Source organism: Silene latifolia, chromosome Y (assembly GCF_048544455.1).
Source record: "Silene latifolia isolate original U9 population chromosome Y, ASM4854445v1, whole genome shotgun sequence".
Classification (NCBI taxonomy): domain Eukaryota; kingdom Viridiplantae; phylum Streptophyta; class Magnoliopsida; order Caryophyllales; family Caryophyllaceae; genus Silene; species Silene latifolia.
The window spans coordinates 477,601,980-477,609,202 of record NC_133538.1 but is presented as its reverse complement, the minus strand read 5'-3'; the positions used below and the strand labels follow the sequence as shown (position 1 = coordinate 477,609,202).

The following is a 7,223-nucleotide window of genomic DNA, read 5'->3' as shown; positions in this document are numbered from 1 at the left end:
GGTATTGAAGTAAGATTTTCAATTGTAAGTAGCGGTGTCTAGGGGTGTCACAATTTGGGGTTTGAAGTAGAAGATCACTAAACTAAATAGCAATAAAAGTAAATAAGCAAGATGATTAAAAAGGGATGTAAACAATAGATAAAAGGCACTAGGGAGTCATTGGGTCATAGGGGGATCATGGGAATTGATCATACATACATGTTCTCAAATTATAAGCAGGCAATTATTGTTGTGATGGATCGAGTTGGTTTATATCTTACAATCCTATGAAGGTTTGGGTCCCGGAGCCGAATCGATTAGATTGTACAACACCTACAAGTCGACTTAATCCTCTTTGCTCAACTATTTGCATGGTCTAATGAGTCTCGAGGTGGTTTATATCTTACAAGTCTCATTGAAAAGGTAAGTGATGGGTAAAAATGCAAGGATTCATAGGCTCGCATTTCATCAAACATAACATGTGCATAAGTTGAGATCACAACAAGCAAGCAAATAAACTATGAAAACATATTAAATTAAGCATGAATCATCCCCTATGTTGATTTCCCCTAATTACCCATTAACCCTAGTTAAGGAAACTACTCACTCATTATCAAGTTTAGCATGTTAACAAGATTGTCAATCACATTAACAAAGCAAGACATGATAAATAAATGAAGATGATTAACAACAATTAAAAAGGCATTAAGAGAATTATACCTACTAATGATTCCAATAATAAAGCAAAGAATAATAGAAGCACTTGATGATTGATTGGAAGGTTTTCAATCTCCCAATAATAACCCAAATAATCTTCAATTACCCAAAATAAAAGATGAACACAAGAGAGATTAAGGAAATGAGATTTGTATTAAGACTTGATTAAAAGTTGATTACAAGATTAAGAAGATATTAGAATGATATAAACTACACTAGAGATTGATAAGAAGAACATGATTATCTAATTAGACTAATGGGGTATTTATAGTGGGGATTAGGTACACAAATTAGGGTTTACTAAGGGCTTAAATGATGATTAAGTCCTTGAGGAATCGCTCCTCTCAAAAGAGATGTCGGTCTCCTTTTTGCCGGTCTTTCCGAAATATGCGCATCCTTCATAGAAGAAGAAGAAAAAGAAAGTTGCTGTAACACAATCCGAGGGTCCAAGGTAGCGGGACGAGCGAATTGCATGGCTGCTAAACGAGCGGATTCCTTGGCCGGACGCTCGGATTCTGGCACTCTTGGACGAGCGTTCCGAGGGTCAAGCCGCTCGGATTCTGGGCCAGTTTCCTTCTTTTCTTCCTCCTTATCATATTCAGTTTCCGTCTTTCTATTCTTAGGAGTGTGACCTTTCACCCAAGCGTCGTGACGACTGAATTTTCCAATCTTTGCGGACAATTCATTAATCACATTGATATCCTCTCAAAATATGTATGATTACTATGAACATATATAACATCCGACTAAAACACCTAATAGTCTAATACTATAAGAATTATGTACTTACAAGTATCTTCTTAATCAATCTATAACCATCTCGGGAGCCGTAATAGACGGTCTTTTTCTTTTAAATGTCCGCCTTGTTCCTCTTACTCATAGTCTTCATCAAATAAATTGTATCAAGAAACTGACGTGACCATAATTAGAGCATAGTTAGTCCCCGAATTAGCCTTGTTCCCATGCTTTTTAGTGCATATTTGGGTCATTTATTGTCTTTAGTTCTTTGTTTTGCATATTCTTTGAGGTTTTGTGTCCTTGGTAGGAAAGGAGTGCAAATCTTCCATTTTCATGGCAAAATGTGGCAAAATTGATTGAATTCAATGACCAAGCATCAAGGAGAGAGAAGATTAGAAGGCCTTTTTACATACTATAGTAGATGGGCAATGATGAGAAAAGATCCTTGCATCCCCGAGGAAATCCTCAAGGATTTTATGAAGAAAAAGGAAGAAAAGAAGAAGGAATGAAACTGTTTGACAATCTGTGCGGATTGCCCTGAAGACGGCCGTCCCTCATCACAATCCGAGCGTCTTCCTCCACAAGACGCCCGGGCAAAACCTCCACAAGATGCCCGTCTTCCCCCTCTGGACGCCCGTCCAGAAGCTCCCAAATCCGCCCGTCCCGTGCCAAAAACGCCCGGATTCCCATACAGTACTTTCATCTTCTACAAGCTTCAAGGAAGGATGCACATCTTTTTCTAAGACCGGCAAAAAAGAGACCGGAGTCTCCCTAGAGACCGGCGATTCCTCAAGGACTTAATCGTCATTTAAGCCCTTAGTAAACCCTAATTTATGTACCTCATCCCCACTATAAATACCCCATTTGTCTAATTAGAAGGGCATGTTCTTCTTAGCAATCTTTAGTGTAGTTAATATCAATCAAATCTCTCTTTAATTTTGTAATCAACATTTAATCAAGTTTTAATACAAGTTTATTTCCTTAATCTCTCTCTTGTTCATCCTTTATTTTGGGTAATTTAATATTATTTGGGTTATTATTGGGAGATTGACAACCTTCCAATCAAGCATCAAATACTTCTTTTATTCTTTCCTTTATTATTGGAATCATTAGTAGGTATAATTCTCTTAATCCCTTTTTAATTATTGTTAATCACTTTCATTTATTCATCTGTGGACACGGCCCACCTGCAAGCCCACTTCGATCCGTGGACATACAACGGCCTCTTTTTGAAAGCCACGTTCGGCGGCGTAAAAATGCTATCGACCGGATTGTTTTAGATCGGTCGGTTTCGTCTCGGTAAGGGTCTCGAAACTATTAGAGATGTTCGGAGTCGCCACCAAGCATTTGTGGGATGCCTGGAACCCGTTCGAATTCCACTTTATACCTCGGTCAAATCGAAGCACAAAGCAGCGTTTGACATACTTACTAAAGATAAGGAAATCGACCCTCTTTAGCATCCTATCTCTAGAATGACTCTCGTACGCCCTGGATAAGGTTGTCCACTATCCAAAGTTTCTGAGTAAGAGGTGAAGGTACGTATTGGGAAGCCCTTTAATCAGACACCCAATCCCGCCCGCGTTTAGCGGCCTCTACTGATCGATCTTGGTTGGTTGAATGCAAAAGTTGATAAAACGGTTTAAATGCGCGAATGCGCATCCAATGATTTAAACCTAACATGTGAGAGATTTCTAAGTCGGTTGATTTAATCCAAGTATCAAGTATAAGATGTCGAGTTGGATTAATGATTGATTTGCATGCAAGACGGAAATTATACATCCATTTACCGTATTAGGTTTAGGGTGCATAACAGGATCCATTTGTCTTAGTAAGGCATTTTTCAAATATGGTTTTGGATAATCAAATAGTCATCTGATCCATCCTATATCCGGGTTAACCAGAGTCGGGATCATCCTAGACTAATGCTGGAAGGGAACAGACCCTGTACTAGATGGCTATATGAGGCGCGAGCCAGCCGGCGGTGTAAGGGGCCTCCCTCTGGTTTTGAAAATGAGAAATGGAGAGCCTATTTAGGCGCGGGTAAGCCCACAGTTTATGTGCCGTGTTCTGACCTTTTAGAAAATGTTATAAAACGTGTTGAAAATGGGTATTCGAACCCGGTTTGATTTGAAGTGGTCGTTTAGACCGCATTTGTTTATTTAAAGAACTACACTCGAATAATCATCATTGTTTTGATAATATTCGGTGTCGGGTTCGATTTGACAAACTTGACATGAATAGTTTTGAAAATGATGTTGGACTAATTGTTTTAAGTCCATTTGAATGTAATTAGTCGGTACTCATCATCGTATCCGGGTTAAAATCCGGCATGGTATGTAGAACCAAGAATGACTTTGTATTGGTGACTAATATGTCGGTTTGAAAATGTAAAGAAATGAAATAAAAGACTTTAAAATACCTTCTAAATGTCATTAACCAAATATTATCACCGAAACACGGATTTAACCGTCATGGTATGAGGAACCAAGGGTGAAAAATGTTTTATGGTTAAAACATGTGAAATAAAATGAAAAGGGTTCGAAAATATTTGAAATGGTGAAAACCGATTACAAATATGAAAAATGGATTAAGGGAAATGACGAGAACAAACTCGGTTGATTACTGATCTGAATACCCCATTTAGGCGCGAGCTAGTTGGCGACCTAAGGGGCTTCTGCCTGAGACCAAAAATCCGTTTTGGCCCGTTTATTCCATGTTTTGGTTCATGTTATGCATGTTTTAGCATGTTTGAGTCATGAAGCAAATGAAAACATAATAAAAGAGGATTTTTACACCCTCACACTTACATGTTTGGTTATGGCGAGTGACCGACGTAAGTGTAACAACTCGTTTGATCGGAAAAAACTCGGTTTAAAACCGTTTTGGTAAGTAAAAAGAGTGTTTTAAAGGTTTAGTGATGGTGTAGTGGTCGAAATGGTCGGTCAAGTGGTTTAATGCACGATGACGGTACCAAACAATGTGCAAGGCTCGTGTTTACGATCGGTAGGTCGTAAATACGCGTCGGGTTGTGACTTAAGAAGTCGAGTCGAGAATTTTAAGGGAGAAAAGAGGGGGCGGACACTCGCGTAACTCTCAAATGGGTGGCATTTGAGGGGTATTTATAGAAGAATGAGTGGTTGTGTGAGTTTTGAGCGACGTGGCCACCTGGGCTGCTCAAAGAGGCGCAAGCCATGTCGCGGGTCTTCGAGCTGTGTTGTCACTTTCACAACAAACGCAATCATGATTTGTTCTATCCTAGGTTTTGTAGTCACATGTTTGGTACTTGACCAACATGAATCCGGGATAACTCAAGGTAGAAGGTTTAAAATGTTTGTTTTTTTGTGGTTGACTCGGTTTGACTCGTTGTTGGAGTCGGGATTTGAATTTTTGAGTCGGTTTTTGGTCCGGTGTCGGTTTTGACTCTAGTTAGTGTCATTGCGACCCCGTCGCCGTGCATTAAACACTACAGGTATTTTTGAAATGTTTTGAGAGGTTTTATTTTCGAAATCGTTTTAAGTTTTCCGACGTAATGTTGTACACAAACTGTCGATCAAACGCCGCGATTCCAAAACATGTTGTAGTCCGATAATCATCGGGTGTTTGTTGGAGTCTTAACAGATACTGGGTATCTACATCATCATGTTTTACTTTGTTGGTATGATTGACAACCTTGCTATCATGTTCAACATGATAATGAGTGAGTAGTTTCCTTAGCTAGGGTTAATGGGTAATTAGGGGAAACCAACATGGGGAATGGTTCATGCTTAAAGTAATATGCTTTCATAGTTTATTTGCTTGCTTGTTGTGATCTCAACTTATGCACATGTTATGTTTGATGAAATGCGAGCCTATGAATCCTTGCATTTTTTACCCATCACCTATCCTTTCAATGAGACTTGTAAGACATAAACCAACTCGAGTCTCATTTGATCATGCATATTGTTGAGTAGGGAAGATTAAGTCGACTTGTAGGTGTTGTACAATCTAATCGATTCGGCTCCGGGACCTAAACTTTCCTAGGATTGTAAGATATAAAAAACCTCGATCGATCACAACAATAATTGCTTGCTTATAATTTGAGAATATGTTTGTATGACCAATTCCCATGAATCCCCTATGACCCCATGACACCCTAGTGCTTTTTATCAATTGTTTACATCCCTTTTAATTCATCTTGCTTGTTTACTTTCATTGCTATTTAGTTTAGTGATCTTCTACTTCAAACCCCAATTGTGACACCCTTAGACACCACTAGTTGTAATAGAAATCACATCTCAATTTCCGTCCCTTGGGATCCGACCTTTACTTGCCTCTTTACTAATTGTAGAGTTGTTGGTGAAGTTATCAATTGTGTTTTGGTCTAGGTGCTCCTAATGACAATTACTGAAAACTAAACCCTCACGAGGGATCACGACCAAAAATGGCGCCGTTGCCGGGGACGGTGTTAACATGATTTAGATTTTCTTAAATTGTTATTAGTTGTGTTTTTCTTTGCCTTGGGGAAGTAAAACTCCTCAAGGTTTGTTCAAATTATTTTCGAGTTGTTTGATATTTTGCATGTCTAGAAGATCACAAGGTGACTTGTTACCCTTTGATGACGAAATTGAAAGGACTTTGACAACCAATAGAAGACTTGCTAGGAGAACTTTGCGAGGTATTAGTGAGGTTGTAGATTTTCAATCAAATACTATTGAGTTCATCAACCCTTTTGCAAGAGAAGGTGAGGAGAACCCAACACAAAATCCAACTCAAAATCAACCCACAATGCCTATGTTTTCATCACATTCCGTACCCACCGAGGAGAACCTACCCAATGGTACTCCCACACCACAACACTTAACCGGAAATTTTATTGCCAAATCCGCATTTATCCAATTAGTCGAAAGAAGGAAATTTGGGGGGATGCCTAGTGCAGCCCCTCACCCTCATATGGAGACTTTTTGCGACTATTGTGATGCGATTTCTCAAACCGGTGTAACTCAAGACCAAATTCGATGGGTCTTATTTCCTTTTTCTCTAATTGGCACCGCGAAACAATAGTTGAAAGGCCTTGATAAGGCTACTCTCGAAATTAATTCTTGGAAGAAATTGGCTTTAGCTTTCTTCAAAAAGTTCTATCCACCGGAAATGACTAACATACTAAGAGCTCAAATTACGGGGCTTCAAGCAAAGAGATGAAGAATCTTTGTATGAAGCTTTGGAGCAATTCAAGGGAATTTGTCGCTCATGTCCTCATCATGGACTTAGCGAGTGGTTCTTGGTACAACAATTTTGGAACGGTCTTTATGAAGATTCAAGAAACATTCTCAACCTGCGATCAAATGGAATGTCCACCGAAGTTGATGACAATCAAACTTGGAACAAAATTGAGGAAATGGCGGTCCATAACTCACAATATAGTAGACCTCGCAAGGCTACTAGAGGGGGAAAGCATGAAGTGGACTCCATTACTCAATTGGGTGCTCAACTTAGTGCTCATATTGATACCATCAATTTGAAGTTTGAAAAGCTATGGCTAGACTTGAAGAAGCCTCAAAATCACCAAAGCATCATGTTAATGCCATGACGGCATCTTCATCAATCCCAAGTGGGATATGTGAGAATTGTGGAACTTTGGGATATGACCAAAGTGAATGTAGGGGAAACAAATGAACAAGTGAATGCTTTCCAAGCATACAAGAGTGGTACCCCTTATTCAAACTATTACAATGAAAACACCAAATTCCATCCAAATCTCTCATACAAAAGCCAAAATGTTCAAAACCCTCAACCAACATACACCCCACCTC

General features: G+C 39.2%; 1 non-coding gene across 1 annotated transcript; it reads right to left on the bottom strand.

The window, feature by feature from the left end:
• Positions 1-6,570: 6,570 nt before the first annotated feature.
• LOC141635204 (small nucleolar RNA R71) lies at positions 6,571-6,678 on the bottom strand. The gene has a single exon (XR_012539906.1). It is a non-coding gene; the product is annotated as a small nucleolar RNA R71 (small nucleolar RNA).
• Positions 6,679-7,223: the final 545 nt, after the last annotated feature.